This window comes from Hydractinia symbiolongicarpus, chromosome 2 (genome assembly GCF_029227915.1).
Source record: "Hydractinia symbiolongicarpus strain clone_291-10 chromosome 2, HSymV2.1, whole genome shotgun sequence".
NCBI classification, from domain to species: Eukaryota; Metazoa; Cnidaria; class Hydrozoa; order Anthoathecata; family Hydractiniidae; genus Hydractinia; species Hydractinia symbiolongicarpus.
In genome coordinates, this window is record NC_079876.1 from 8,918,472 (window position 1) to 8,934,209 (window position 15,738).

Genomic DNA, 15,738 nt, shown 5'->3' on the forward strand with positions numbered 1-15,738 from the left:
GTTTTTAAAAATGTTTTCATTTTTGATGAGACGCTGAATAAAAGAAGTTTAATCGCCGGCAAACGAAAACCCGCAATTTCCCGTAAACCACGGTCTCGGCCCGTATAGTCAAAAGTATACAAGGAAAGTACCCAGTGAGTAAACTCATTTCCCAAACGAATTTTTAAATTATTTTTTCACCACTAAAACGCATGAGACTTGTAGTTTTCAAAAATGTTTTCATTTTTGATGAGACGCTGAATAAAAGAAGTTTAATCGCCGGCAAACGAAAACCTGCGATTTCCCGTAAATCCCGGACTCGGCCCGTATAGTCAAAAGTATACAAAGAGAGTACCCAGGGTGTAAACTCATTTCCCGAACGATTTTTTAAATTATTTTTTCACCACTAAAACGCATGAGACTTGTAGTTTTCAAAAATGTTTTTATTTTTGATGAGACGCTGAATAAAAGAAGTTTAATCGCCTGCAAACGAAAACCTGCAATTTCCCGTAAATCCCGGACTCGGCCCGTATAGTCAAAAGTATACAAAGAAAGTACCCAGGGAGTAAACTCATTTCCCAAACGATTTTTTTAATTATTATTTCACCAATAAAGCCCATGAGACTTGTAGTTTTTAAAAATGTTTTCATTTTTGATGAGACGCTGAATAAAAGAAGTTTAATCGCCGGCAAACGAAAACCCGCGATTTCCCGTAAATCCCGGACTCGGCCCGTATAGTCAAAAGTATACAAGGAAAGTACCCATTGAGAAAACTCATTTCTTGATCGATTTTTTAAATTATTTTTTCACCACTAAAACGCATAAGACTTGTAGTTTTCAGAAATGTTTTTATTTTTGATGAGACGCTTAATGAAAGTGGTTTAATCGCCGGCAAACGAAAACCTGCGATTTCCCGTAAATCCCGGGCTTGGCCCGTATAGACAAATGTATACAAAGAAAGTACCCTGTGAGTAAACTCATTTCCAAAACGATTTTTTAAATTATCTTTTCACCACTAAAACGCTTGAGACTTGTAGTTTTCAAAAATGTTTTCATTTTTGATGAGACGCTAAATAAAAACGTTTAATCGCCGGCAAACGAAAACCCGCCATTTCCCGTAAACCCCGGACTCGGCCCGCATAGTCAAAAGTATACAAAGAAAGTACCCAGGGTGTAAACTCATTTCCCGAACGATTTTTTAAATTATTATTTCACCACTAAAACGCATGAGACTTGTAGTTTTCAAAAATGTTTTCATTTTTGATGAGACGCTGAATAAAAGAAGTTTATTCGCCGGCAAACGAAAACCTGCGATTTCCCGTAAATCCCGGACTCGGCCCGTATAGTCAAAAGTATACAAAGAAAGTACCCAGGGTGTAAACTCATTTCCCGAACGATTTTTTAAATTATTATTTCACCACTAAAACGCATGAGACTTGTAGTTTTCAAAAATGTTTTCATTTTTGATGAGACGCTGAATAAAAGAAGTTTAATCGCCGGCAAACGAAAACCTGCGATTTCCCGTAAATCCCGGACTCGGCCCGTATAGTCAAAAGTATACAAAGAAAGTACTCAGGGAGTAAACTCATTTCCCAAACGATTTTTTTAATTATTATTTCACCAATAAAGCCCATGAGACTTGTAGTTTTTAAAAATGTTTTCATTTTTGATGAGACGCTGAATAAAAGAAGTTTAATTGCCGGCAAACGAAAACCCGCGATTTCCCGTAAATCCCGGACTCGGCCCGTATAGTCAAAAGTATACAAGGAAAGTACCCATTGAGTAAACTCATTTCTTGATCGATTTTTTAAATTATTATTTCACCACTAAAACGCATGAGACTTGTAGTTTTCAGAAATGTTTTCATTTTTGATGAGACGCTTAATGAAAGTGGTTTAATCGCCGGCAAACGAAAACCTGCGATTTCCCGTAAATCCCGGGCTTGGCCCGTATAGACGAATGTATACAAAGAAAGTACCCTGTGAGTAAACTCATTTCCAAAACGATTTTTTAAATTATCTTTTCACCACTAAAACGCTTGAGACTTGTAGTTTTCAAAAATGTTTTCGTTTTTGATGAGACGGTAAATAAAAAAGTTTAATCGCCGGCAAACGAAAACCCGCCATTTCCCGTAAACCCCGGACTCGGCCCGCATAGTCAAAAGTATACAAAGAAAGTACCCAGGGTGTAAACTCATTTCCCGAACGATTTTTTAAATTATTATTCCACCACTAAAACGCATGAGACTTGTAGTTTTCAAAAATGTTTTCATTTTTGATGAGACGCTGAATAAAAGAAGTTTAATCGCCGGCAAACGAAAACCTGCGATTTCCCGTAAATCCCGGACTCGGCCCGTATAGTCAAAAGTATACAAAGAAAGTACACTGTGAGTAAACTCATTTCCAAAACGATTTTTTAAATTATCTTTTCACCACTAAAACGCTTGAGACTTGTAGTTTTCAAAAATGTTTTCATTTTTGATGAGACGCTAAATAAAAGAAGTTTAATCGCCGGCAAACGAAAACCCGCCATTTCCCGTAAACCCCGGACTCGGCCCGCATAGTCAAAAGTATACAAAGAAAGTACCCAGGGTGTAAACTCATTTCCCGAACGATTTTTTAAATTATTATTTCACCACTAAAACGCATGAGACTTGTAGTTTTCAAAAATGTTTTCATTTTTGATGAGACGCTGAATAAAAGAAGTTTAATCGCCGGCAAACGAAAACCTGCGATTTCCCGTAAATCCCGGACTCGGCCCGTATAGTCAAAAGTAGACAAAGAAAGTACCCGGGGTGTAAACTCATTTCCCGAACGATTTTTTAAATTATTAATTCACCACTAAAGCCCATGAGACTTGTAGTTTTTAAAAATGTTTTCATTTTTGATGAGACGCTGAATAAAAGAAGTTTAATCGCCGGCAAACGAAAACCCGCGATTTCCCGTAAATCCCGGACTCGGCCCGTATAGTCAAAAGTATACAAGAAAAGTACCCAGTGAGTAAACTCATTTTCCGAACGAATTTTTAAATTATTTTTTCACCACTAAAACGCATGAGACTTGTATTTTTCAAAAATGTTTTCATTTTTGATGAGACGCTGAATAAAAGAAGTTTAATCGCCGGCAAACGAAAACCCGCGATTTCCCGTAAATCCCGGACTCGGCCCGTATAGTCAAAAGTATACAAGAAAAGTACACAGTGAGTAAACTCATTTCCCGAACGATTTTTTAATTTATTTTTTCACCACTAAAACGCATGAGACTTGTAGTTTTCAAAAATGTTTTCATTTTTGATGAGACGCTGAATAAAAGAAGTTTAATCGCCTGCAAACGAAAACCTGCAATTTCTCGTAAATCCCGGACTCGGACCGTATAGTCAAAAGTATACAAAGAAAGTACCCAGGGAGTAAACTCATTTCCCAAACGATTTTTTAAATTATTATTTCACCACTAAAGCCCATGAGACTTGTAGTTTTCAAAAATGTTTTCATTTTTGATGAGACGCTGAATAAAAGAAGTTTAATCGCCTGCAATCGAAAACCTGCAATTTCTCGTAAATCCCGGACTCGGACCGTATAGTCAAAAGTATACAAAGAAAGTACCCAGGGAGTAAACTCATTTCCCAAACGATTTTTTAAATTATTATTTCACCACTAAAGCCCATGAGACTTGTAGTTTTTAAAAATGTTTTCATTTTTGATGAGACGCTGAATAAAAGAAGTTTAATCGCCGGCAAACGAAAACCCGCCATTTCCCGTAAACGCCGGACTCGGCCCGCATAGTCAAAAGTATACAAAGAAAGTACCCAGGGTGTAAACTCATTTCCCGAACGATTTTTTAAATTATTACTTCACCACTAAAACGCATGAGACTTGTAGTTTTCAAAAATGTTTTCATTTTTGATGAGACGCTGAATAAAAGAAGTTTAATCGCCGGCAAACGAAAACCTGCGATTTCCCGTAAATCCCGGACTCGGCCCGTATAGTCAAAAGTATACAAAGAAAGTACCCGGGGTGTAAACTCATTTCCCGAACGATTTTTTAAATTATTAATTCACCACTAAAGCCCATGAGACTTGTAGTTTTTAAAAATGTTTTCATTTTTGATGAGACGCTGAATAAAAGAAGTTTAATCGCCGGCAAACGAAAACCCGCGATTTCCCGTAAATCCCGGACTCGGCCTGTATAGTCAAAAGTATACAAGAAAAGTACCCAGTGAGTAAACTCATTTCCCGAACGAATTTTTAAATTATTTTCTCACCACTAAAACGCATGAGACTTGTAGTTTTCAAAAATGTTTTCATTTTTGATGAGACGCTGAATAAAAGAAGTTTAATCGCCGGCAAACGAAAACTTGCGATTTCCCGTAAATCCCGGACTCGGCCCGTATAGTCAAAAGGATACAAAGAGAGTACCCAGGGTGTAAACTCATTTCCCGAACGATTTTTTAAATTATTTTTTCACCACTAAAACGCATGAGACTTGTAGTATTCAAAAATGTTTTCATTTTTGATGAGACGCTGAATAAAAGAAGTTTAATCGCCTGCAAACGAAAACCTGCGATTTCCCGTAAATCCCGGACTTGGCCCGTATAGTCAAAAGTATACAAAGAAAGTACCCAGGGAGTAAACTCATTTCCCAAACGATTTTTTAAATTATTATTTCACCAATAAAGCCCATGGGACTTGTAGTTTTTAAAAATGTTTTCATTTTTGATGAGACGATGAATAAAAGAACTTTAATCGCCGGCAAACGAAAACCCGCGATTTCCCGAAAAACCCGGACTCGGCCCGTATAGTCAAAAGTATACAAAGAAAGTACCCAGGGAGTAAACTCGTTTCCCAAACGATTTTTTAAATTATTATTTCACCAATAAAGCCCATGAGACTTGTAGTTTTCAGAAATGTTTTCATTTTTGATGAGACGCTTAATGAAAGTGGTTTAATCGCCGGCAAACGAAAACCTGCGATTTCCTGTAAATCCCGGGCTTGGCCCGTATAGACGAATGTATACAAAGAAAGTACCCAGGGTGTAAACTCATTTCCCGAACGATTTTTTAAATTATTATTTCACCACTAAAACGCTTGAGTCTTGTGGTTTTCAAAAATGTTTTCATTTTTGATGAGACGCTAAATAAAAGAAGTTTAATCGCCGGCAAACAAAAACCCGCAACTTCCCGTAAATCCCGGACTCGGCCCGTATAGTCAAAAGTATACAAAGAAAGTACCCAGGGAGTAAACTCATTTCCCGAACGATTTTTTAAATTTTTTTTCACCACTAAAACGCATGAGACTTGTAGTTTTCAAAAATGTTTTCATTTTTGATGAGACGCTTAATGAAAGAGGTTTAATCGCCGGCAAACGAAAACCCGCGATTTCCCCGGGCTTTGCCCGTATAGTCGAATGTGTACAAAGAAAGTACCCTGTGAATAAACTCATTTCCCGATCGATTTTTTAAATTATTTTTTCACCACTAAAACGCATAAGTCGTGTAGTTTTCAAAAATGTTTTCATTTCTGATGAGACGCTGAATAAAAGAAGTTTAATCGCCGGCAAACGAAAACCCGCGATTTCCCCGGGCTTTGCCCGTATAGTCGAATGTATACAAAGAAAGTACCCTGTGAATAAATTCATTTCCAGAACGATTTTTTAAGTTATTTTTTCGCCACTAAAACGCATAAGTCTTGTAGTTTTCAAAAATGTTTTCATTTCTGATGAGACGCTGAATAAAAGAAGTTTAATCGCCGGCAAACGAAAACCCGCCATTTCCCGTAAACCCCGGACTCGGCCCGCATAGTCAAAAGTATACAAAGAAAGTACCCAGGGTGTAAACTCATTTCCCGAACGATTTTTTAAATTATTATTTCACCACTAAAACGCATGAGACTTGTAGTTTTCAAAAATGTTTTCATTTTTGATGAGACGCTGAATAAAAGAAGTTTAATCGCCGGCAAACGAAAACCTGCGATTTCCCGTAAATCCCGGACTCGGCCCGTATAGTCAAAAGTATACAAAGAAAGTACCCTGTGAGTAAACTCATTTCCAAAACGATTTTTTAAATTATCTTTTCACCACTAAAACGCTTGAGACTTGTAGTTTTCAAAAATGTTTTCACTTTTGATGAGACGCTAAATAAAAGAAGTTTAATCGCCGGCAAACGAAAACCCGCCATTTCCCGTAAACCCCGGACTCGGCCCGCATAGTCAAAAGTATACAAAAAAGTACCCAGGGTGTAAACTCATTTCCCGAACGATTTTTTAAATTATTATTTCACCACTAAAACGCATGAGACTTGTAGTTTTCAAAAATGTTTTCATTTTTGATGAGACGCTGAATAAAAGAAGTTTAATCGCCGGCAAACGAAAACCTGCGATTTCCCGTAAATCCCGGACTCGGCCCGTATAGTCAAAAGTATACAAAGAAAGTACCCGGGGTGTAAACTCATTTCCCGAACGATTTTTTAAATTATTAATTCACCACTAAAGCCCATGAGACTTGTAGTTTTTAAAAATGTTTTCATTTTTGATGAGACGCTGAATAAAAGAAGTTTAATCGCCGGCAAACGAATACCCGCGATTTCCCGTAAATCCCGGACTCGGCCCGTATAGTCTAAAGTATACAAAGAAAGTACCCAGGGAGTAAACTCATTTCCCAAACGATTTTTTAAATTATTATTTCACCAATAAAGCCCATGAGACTTGTAGTTTTTAAAAATGTTTTCATTTTTGATGAGACGCTGAATAAAAGAAGTTTAATCGCCGGCAAACGAAAACCCGCGATTTCCCGTAAATCCCGGACTCGGCCCGTATAGTCAAAAGTATAAAAGGAAAGTACCCAGTGAGTAAACTCATTTCCTGAACGATTTTTTAAATTATTTTTTCACCACTAAAACGCATGAGACTTGTAGTTTTCAGAAATGTTTTCATTTTTGATGAGACGCTTAATGAAAGTGGTTTAATCGCCGGCAAACGAAAACCTGCGATTTCCCGTAAATCCCGGGCTTGGCCCGCATAGACGAATGTATACAAAGAAAGTACCCTGTGAGTAAACTCATTTCCAAAACGATTTTTTAAATTATCTTTTCACCACTAAAACGCTTGAGACTTGTAGTTTTCAAAAATGATTTCATTTTTGATGAGACGCTAAATAAAAGAAGTTTAATCGCCGGCAAACGAAAACCCGCCATTTCCCGTAAACCCCGGACTCGGCCCGCATAGTCAAAAGTATACAAAGAAAGTACCCAGGGTGTAAACTCATTTTCCGAACGATTTTTTAAATTATTATTTCACTACTAAAACGCATGAGACTTGTAGTTTTCAAAAATGTTTTCATTTTTGATGAGACGCTGAATAAAAGAAGTTTAATCGCCGGCAAACGAAAACCTGCGATTTCCCGTAAATCCCGGACTCGGCCCGTATAGTCAAAAGTATACAAAGAAAGTACCCTGTGAGTAAACTCATTTCCAAAACGATTTTTTAAATTATCTTTTCACCACTAAAACGCTTGAGACTTGTAGTTTTCACAAATTTTTCATTTTTGATGAGACGCTAAATAAAAGAAGTTTAATCGCCGGCAAACGAAAACCCGCCATTTCCCGTAAACCCCGGACTCGGCCCGCATAGTCAAAAGTATACAAAAAAGTACCCAGGGTGTAAACTCATTTCCCGAACGATTTTTTAAATTATTATTTCACCACTAAAACGCATGAGACTTGTAGTTTTCAAAAATGTTTTCATTTTTGATGAGACGCTGAATAAAAGAAGTTTAATCGCCGGCAAACGAAAACCTGCGATTTCCCGTAAATCCCGGACTCGGCCCGTATAGTCAAAAGTATACAAAGAAAGTACCCGGGGTGTAAACTCATTTCCCGAACGATTTTTTAAATTATTAATTCACCACTAAAGCCCATGAGACATGTAGTTTTTAAAAATGTTTTCATTTTTAATGAGACGCTGAATAAAAGAAATTTAATCGCCGGCAAACGAAAACCCGCGATTTCCCGTAAATCCCGGACTCGGCCCGTATAGTCAAAAGTATACAAAGAGAGTACCCAGGGTGTAAACTCATTTCCCGAACGATTTTTTAAATTATTTTTTCACCACTAAAACGCATGAGACTTGTAGTTTTCAAAAATGTTTTCATTTTTGATGAGACGCTGAATAAAAGAAGTTTAATTGCCTGCAAACGAAAACCTGCAATTTCCCGTAAATCCCGGACTCGGACCGTATAGTCAAAAGTATACAAAGAAAGTACCCAGGGAGTAAACTCATTTCCCAAACGATTTTTTAAATTATTATTTCACCACTAAAGCCCATGAGACTTGTAGTTTTTAAAAATGTTTTCATTTTTGATGAGACGCTGAATAAAAGAAGTTTAATCGCCGGCAAACGAAAACCCGCGATTTCCCGTAAAACCCGGGCTCGGCCCGTATAGTCAAAAGTATACAAGAAAAGTACACAGTGAGTAAACTCATTTTCCGAACGAATTTTTAAATTATTTTTTCACCACTAAAACGCATGAGACTTGTAGTTTTCAGAAATGTTTTCATTTTTGATGAGACGCTTAATGAAAGTGGTTTAATCGCCGACAAACGAAAACCCGCGATTTCCCGTAAGTCCCGGGCTTGGCCCGTATAGTCGAATGTATACAAAGAAAGTACCCTGTGAGTAAACTCATTTCCAAAACGATTTTTTAAATTATCTTTTCACCACTAAAACGCTTGAGACTTGTGGTTTTCAAAAATTTTTTCATTTTTGATGACACGCTAAATAAAAGAAGTTTAATCGCCGGCAAACAAAAACCCGCGACTTCCCGTAAATCCCGGACTCGGCCCGCATAGTCAAAAGTATACAAAGAAAGTACCCAGGGTTTAAACTCATTTCCCGAACGATTTTTTAAATTATTATTTCACCACTAAAACGCATGAGACTTGTAGTTTTCAAAAATGTTTTCATTTTTGATGAGACGCTGAATAAAAGAAGTTTAATCGCCGGCAAACGAAAACCTGCGATTTCCCGTAAATCCCGGACTCGGCCCGCATAGTCAAAAGTATACAAAAAAGTACCCAGGGTGTAAACTCATTTCCCGAACGATTTTTTAAATTATTATTTCACCACTAAAACGCATGAGACTTGTAGTTTTCAAAAATGTTTTCATTTTTGATGAGACGCTGAATAAAAGAAGTTTAATCGCCGGCAAACGAAAACCTGCGATTTCCCGTAAATCCCGGACTCGGCCCGTATAGTCAAAAGTATACAAAGAAAGTACCCGGGGTGTAAACTCATTTCCCGAACGATTTTTTAAATTATTAATTCACCACTAAAGCCCATGAGACATGTAGTTTTTAAAAATGTTTTCATTTTTAATGAGACGCTGAATAAAAGAAATTTAATCGCCGGCAAACGAAAACCCGCGATTTCCCGTAAATCCCGGACTCGGCCCGTATAGTCAAAAGTATACAAAGAGAGTACCCAGGGTGTAAACTCATTTCCCGAACGATTTTTTAAATTATTTTTTCACCACTAAAACGCATGAGACTTGTAGTTTTCAAAAATGTTTTCATTTTTGATGAGACGCTGAATAAAAGAAGTTTAATTGCCTGCAAACGAAAACCTGCAATTTCCCGTAAATCCCGGACTCGGACCGTATAGTCAAAAGTATACAAAGAAAGTACCCAGGGAGTAAACTCATTTCCCAAACGATTTTTTAAATTATTATTTCACCACTAAAGCCCATGAGACTTGTAGTTTTTAAAAATGTTTTCATTTTTGATGAGACGCTGAATAAAAGAAGTTTAATCGCCGGCAAACGAAAACCCGCGATTTCCCGTAAAACCCGGGCTCGGCCCGTATAGTCAAAAGTATACAAGAAAAGTACACAGTGAGTAAACTCATTTTCCGAACGAATTTTTAAATTATTTTTTCACCACTAAAACGCATGAGACTTGTAGTTTTCAGAAATGTTTTCATTTTTGATGAGACGCTTAATGAAAGTGGTTTAATCGCCGACAAACGAAAACCCGCGATTTCCCGTAAGTCCCGGGCTTGGCCCGTATAGTCGAATGTATACAAAGAAAGTACCCTGTGAGTAAACTCATTTCCAAAACGATTTTTTAAATTATCTTTTCACCACTAAAACGCTTGAGACTTGTGGTTTTCAAAAATTTTTTCATTTTTGATGACACGCTAAATAAAAGAAGTTTAATCGCCGGCAAACAAAAACCCGCGACTTCCCGTAAATCCCGGACTCGGCCCGCATAGTCAAAAGTATACAAAGAAAGTACCCAGGGTTTAAACTCATTTCCCGAACGATTTTTTAAATTATTATTTCACCACTAAAACGCATGAGACTTGTAGTTTTCAAAAATGTTTTCATTTTTGATGAGACGCTGAATAAAAGAAGTTTAATCGCCGGCAAACGAAAACCTGCGATTTCCCGTAAATCCCGGACTCGGCCCGTATAGTCAAAAGTATACAAAGAAAGTACCCGGGGTGTAAACTCATTTCCTGAACGATTTTTTAAATTATTAATTCACAACTAAAGCCCATGAGACTTGTAGTTTTTAAAAATGTTTTCATTTTTGATGAGACGCTGAATAAAAGAAGTTTAATCGCCGGCAAACGAAAACCCGCGATTTCCCGTAAATCCCGGACTCGGCCCGTATAGTCAAAAGTATACAAAGAAAGTACCCAGGGTGTAAACTCATTTCCCGAACGATTTTTTAAATTTTTATTTCACCACTAAAACGCATGAGACTTGTAGTTTTCAAAAATGTTTTCATTTTTGATGAAACGCTGAATAAAAGAAGTTTAATCGCCGGCAAACAAAAACCTGCGATTTCCCGTAAATCCCGGACTCGGCCCGTATAGTCAAAAGTATACAAAGAAAGTACCCTGTGAGTAAACTCATTTCCAAAACGATTTTTTAAATTATCTTTTCACCACTAAAACGCTTGAGACTTGTAGTTTTCAAAAATGTTTTCATTTTTGATGAGACGCTGAATAAAAGAAGTTTAATCGCCGGCAAACGAAAACCTGCGATTTCCCGTAAATCCCGGACTCGCCCCGTATAGTCAAAAGTATACAAAGAAAGTACCCGGGGTGTAAACTCATTTCCCGAACGATTTTTTAAATTATTAATTCACCACTAAAGCCCATGAGACTTGTAGTTTTTAAAAATGTTTTCATTTTTGATGAGACGCTGAATAAAAGAAGTTTAATCGCCGGCAAACGAAAACCCGCGATTTCCCGTAAATCCCGGACTCGGCCCGTATAGTCAAAAGTATACAAGAAAAGTACCCAGTGAGTAAACTCATTTCCCGAACGAATTTTTAAATTAGTTTTTCACCACTAAAACGCATGAGACTTGTAGTTTTCAAAAATGTTTTCATTTTTGATGAGACGCTGAATAAAAGAAGTTTAATCGCCGGCAAACGAAAACCTGCGATTTCCCGTAAATCCCGGGCTCGGCCCGTATAGTCAAAAGTATACAAAGAGAGTACCCAGGGTGTAAACTCATTTCCCGAACGATTTTTTAAATTATTAATTCACCACTAAAACGCATAAGACTTGTAGTTTTCCAAAAAGGTTTTCATTTTTGATGAGACGCTGAATAAAAGAAGTTTAATCGCCGGCAAACGAAAACTTGCGATTTCCCGTAAATCCCGGACTCGGCCCGTATAGTCAAAAGTGTACAAAGAGAGTACCCAGGGTGTAAACTCATTTCCCGAACGATTTTTTAAATTATTTTTTCACCACTAAAACGCATGAGACTTGTAGTTTTCAAAAATGTTTTCATTTTTGATGAGACGCTGAATAAAAGAAGTTTAATCGCCTGCAAACGAAAACCTGCAATTTCCCGTAAATCGCGGACTCGGCCCGTATAGTCAAAAGTATACAAGGAAAGTACCCAGGGAGTAAACTAATTTCCCAAACGATTTTTTAAATTATTATTTCACCACTAAAGCCCGTGAGACTTGTAGTTTTTAAAAATGTTTTCATTTTTGATGAGACGCTGAATAAAAGAAGTTTAATCGCCGGCAAACGAATACCCGCGATTTCCCGTAAATCCCGGACTCGGCCCGTATAGTCAAAAGTATACAAAGAAAGTACCCAGGGAGTAAACTCATTTCCCAAACGATTTTTTAAATTATTATTTCACCAATAAAGCCCATGAGACTTGTAGTTTTTAAAAATGTTTTTATTTTTGATGAGACGCTGAATAAAAGAAGTTTATTCGCCGGCAAACGAAAACCCGCGATTTCCCGTAAATCCCGGACTCGGCCCGTATAGACAAAAGTATACAAGGAAAGTACCCAGTGAGTAAACTCATTTCCTGAACGATTTTTTAAATTATTTTTTCACCACTAAAACGCATGAGACTTGTAGTTTTCAGAAATGTTTTCATTTTTGATGAGACGCTTAATGAAAGTGGTTTAATCGCCGGCAAAGGAAAACCTGCGATTTCCCGTAAATCCCGGGCTTGGCCGTATAGACGAATGTATACAAAGAAAGTACCCTGTGAGTAAACTCATTTCCAAAACGATTTTTTAAATTATCTTTTCACCACTAAAACGCTTGGGACTTGTAGTTTTCAAAAAAGTTTTCATTTTTGATGAGACGCTAAATAAAAGAAGTTTAATCGCCGGCAAACGAAAACCCGCCATTTCCCGTAAACCCCGGACTCGGCCCGCATAGTCAAAAGTATACAAAGAAAGTACCCAGGGTGTAAACTCATTTCCCGAACGATTTTTTAAATTATTATTTCACCACTAAAACGCATGAGACTTGTAGTTTTCAAAAATGTTTTCATTTTTGATGAGACGCTGAATAAAAGAAGTTTAATCGCCGGCAAACGAAAACCTGCGATTTCCCGTTAATCCCGGACTCGGCCCGTATAGTCAAAAGTATACAAAGAAAGTACCCTGTGAGTAAACTCATTTCCAAAACGATTTTTTAAATTATCTTTTCACCACTAAAACGCTTGAGACTTGTAGTTTTCAAAAATGTTTTCATTTTTGATGAGACGCTAAATAAAAGAAGTTTAATCGCCGGCAAACGAAAACCCGCCATTTCCCGTAAACCCCGGACTCGGCCCGCATAGTCAAAAGTATACAAAGAAAGTACCCAGGGTGTAAACTCATTTCCCGAACGATTTTTTAAATTATTATTTCACCACTAAAACGCATGAGACTTGTAGTTTTCAAAAATGTTTCAATTTTTGATGAGACGCTGAATAAAAGAAGTTTAATCGCCGGCAAACGAAAACCTGCGATTTCCCGTAAATCCCGGACTCGGCCCGTATAGTCAAAAGTATGCAAAGAAAGTACCCGGGGTGTAAACTCATTTCCCGAACGATTTTTTAAATTATTAATTCACCACTAAAGCCCATGAGACTTGTAGTTTTTAAAAATGTTTTCATTTTTGATGAGACGCTGAATAAAAGAAGTTTAATCGCCGGCAAACGAAAACCCGCGATTTCCCGTAAATCCCGGACTCGGCCCGTGTAGTCAAAAGTATACAAGAAAAGTACCCAGTGAGTAAACTCATTTCCCGAACGAATTTTTAAATTAGTTTTTCACCACTAAAACGCATGAGACTTGTAGTTTTCAAAAATGTTTTCATTTTTGATGAGACGCTGAATAAAAGAAGTTTAATCGCCGGCAAACGAAAACCTGCGATTTCCCGTAAATCCCGGACTCGGCCCGTATAGTCAAAAGTATACAAAGAGAGTACCCAGGGTGTAAACTCATTTCCCGAACGATTTTTTAAATTATTTTTTCACCACTAAAACGCATGAGACTTGTAGTTTTCAAAAATGTTTTCATTTTTGATGAGACGCTGAATAAAAGAAGTTTAATCGCCTGCAAACGAAAACCTGCGATTTCCCGTAAATCCCGGACTCGGCCCGTATAGTCAAAAGTATACAAAGAAAGTATCCAGGGAGTAAACTCATTTCCCAAACGATTTTTTAAAATATTATTTCACCAATAAAGCCCATGAGACTTGTAGTTTTTAAAAATGTTTTCATTTTTGATGAGACGATGAAAAAAAGAAGTTTAATCGCCGGCAAACGAAAACCCGCGATTTCCCGTAAATCCCGGACTCGGCCCGTATAGTCAAAAGTATACAAGGAAAGTACCCAGTGAGTAAACTCATTTCCTTAAACATTTTTTAAATTATTTTTTCACCACTAAAACGCATGAGACTTGTAGTTTTCAGAAAAGTTTTCATTTTTGATGAGACGCTTAATGAAAGTGGTTTAATCGCCGGCAAACGAAAACCTGCGATTTCCCGTAAATCCCGGGCTTGGCCCGTATAGACGAATGTATACAAAGAAAGTACCCTGTGAGTAAACTCAGTTCCAAAACGATTTTTTAAATTATCTTTTCAGCACTAAAACGCTTGAGACTTGTAGTTTTCAAAAATGTTTTCATTTTTGATGAGACGCTAAATAAAAGAAGTTTAATCGCCGGCAAACGAAAACCCGCCATTTCCCGTAAACCCCGGACTCGGCCCGCATAGTCAAAAGTATACAAAGAAATTACCCAGGGTGTAAACTCATTTCCCGAACGATTTTTTAAATTATTATTTCACCACTAAAACGCATGAGACTTGTAGTTTTCAAAAATGTTTTCATTTTTGATGAGACGCTGAATAAAAGAAGTTTAATCGCCGGCAAATGAAAACCTGCGATTTCCCGTAAATCCCGGACTCGGCCCGTATAGTCAAAAGTATACAAAGAAAGTACCCTGTGAGTAAACTCATTTCCAAAACGATTTTTTAAATTATCTTTTCACCACTAAAACGCTTGAGACTTGTAGTTTTCAAAAATGTTTTCATTTTTGATGAGACGCTAAATAAAAGAAGTTTAATCGCCGGCAAACGAAAACCCGCCATTTCCCGTAAATCCCGGACTCAGCCCGCATAGTCAAAAGTATACAAAGAAAGTACCCAGGGTGTAAACTCATTTCCCGAACGATTTTTTAAATTATTATTTCACCACTAAAACCCATGAGACTTGTAGTTTTTAAAAATGTTTTCATTTTTGATGAGACGCTGAATAAAAGAAGTTTAATCGCCGGCAAACGAAAACCCGCGATTTCCCGTAAATCCCGGACTCGGCCCGTATAGTCAAAAGTATACAAGAAAAGTACCCAGTGAGTAAACTTATTTCCCGAACGAATTTTTAAATTAGTTTTTCACCACTAAAACGCATGAGACTTGTAGTTTTCAAAAATGTTTTCATTTTTGATGAGACGCTGAATAAAAGAAGTTTAATCGCCGGCAAACGAAAACCTGCGATTTCCCGTAAATCCCGGACTCGGCCCGTATAGTCAAAAGTATACAAAGAGAGTACCCAGGGTGTAAACTCATTTCCCGAACGATTTTTTAAATTATTTTTTCACCACTAAAACGCATGAGACTTGTAGTTTTCAAAAATGTTTTCATTTTTGATGAGACGCTGAATAAAAGAAGTTTAATCGCCGGCAAACGAAAACCCGCCATTTCCCGTAAACCCCGGACTCGGCCCGCATAGTCAAAAGTGTACAAAGAAAGTACCCAGGGTGTAAACTCATTTCCCGAACGATTTTTTAAATTATTATTTCACCACTAAAACGCATGAGACTTGTAGTATTCAAAAATGTTTTCATTTTTGATGAGACGCTGAATAAAAGAAGTTTAATCGCCGGCAAACGAAAACCTGCGATTTCCCGTAAATCCCGGACTCGGCCCGTATAGTCAAAAGTATACAAAGAAAGTA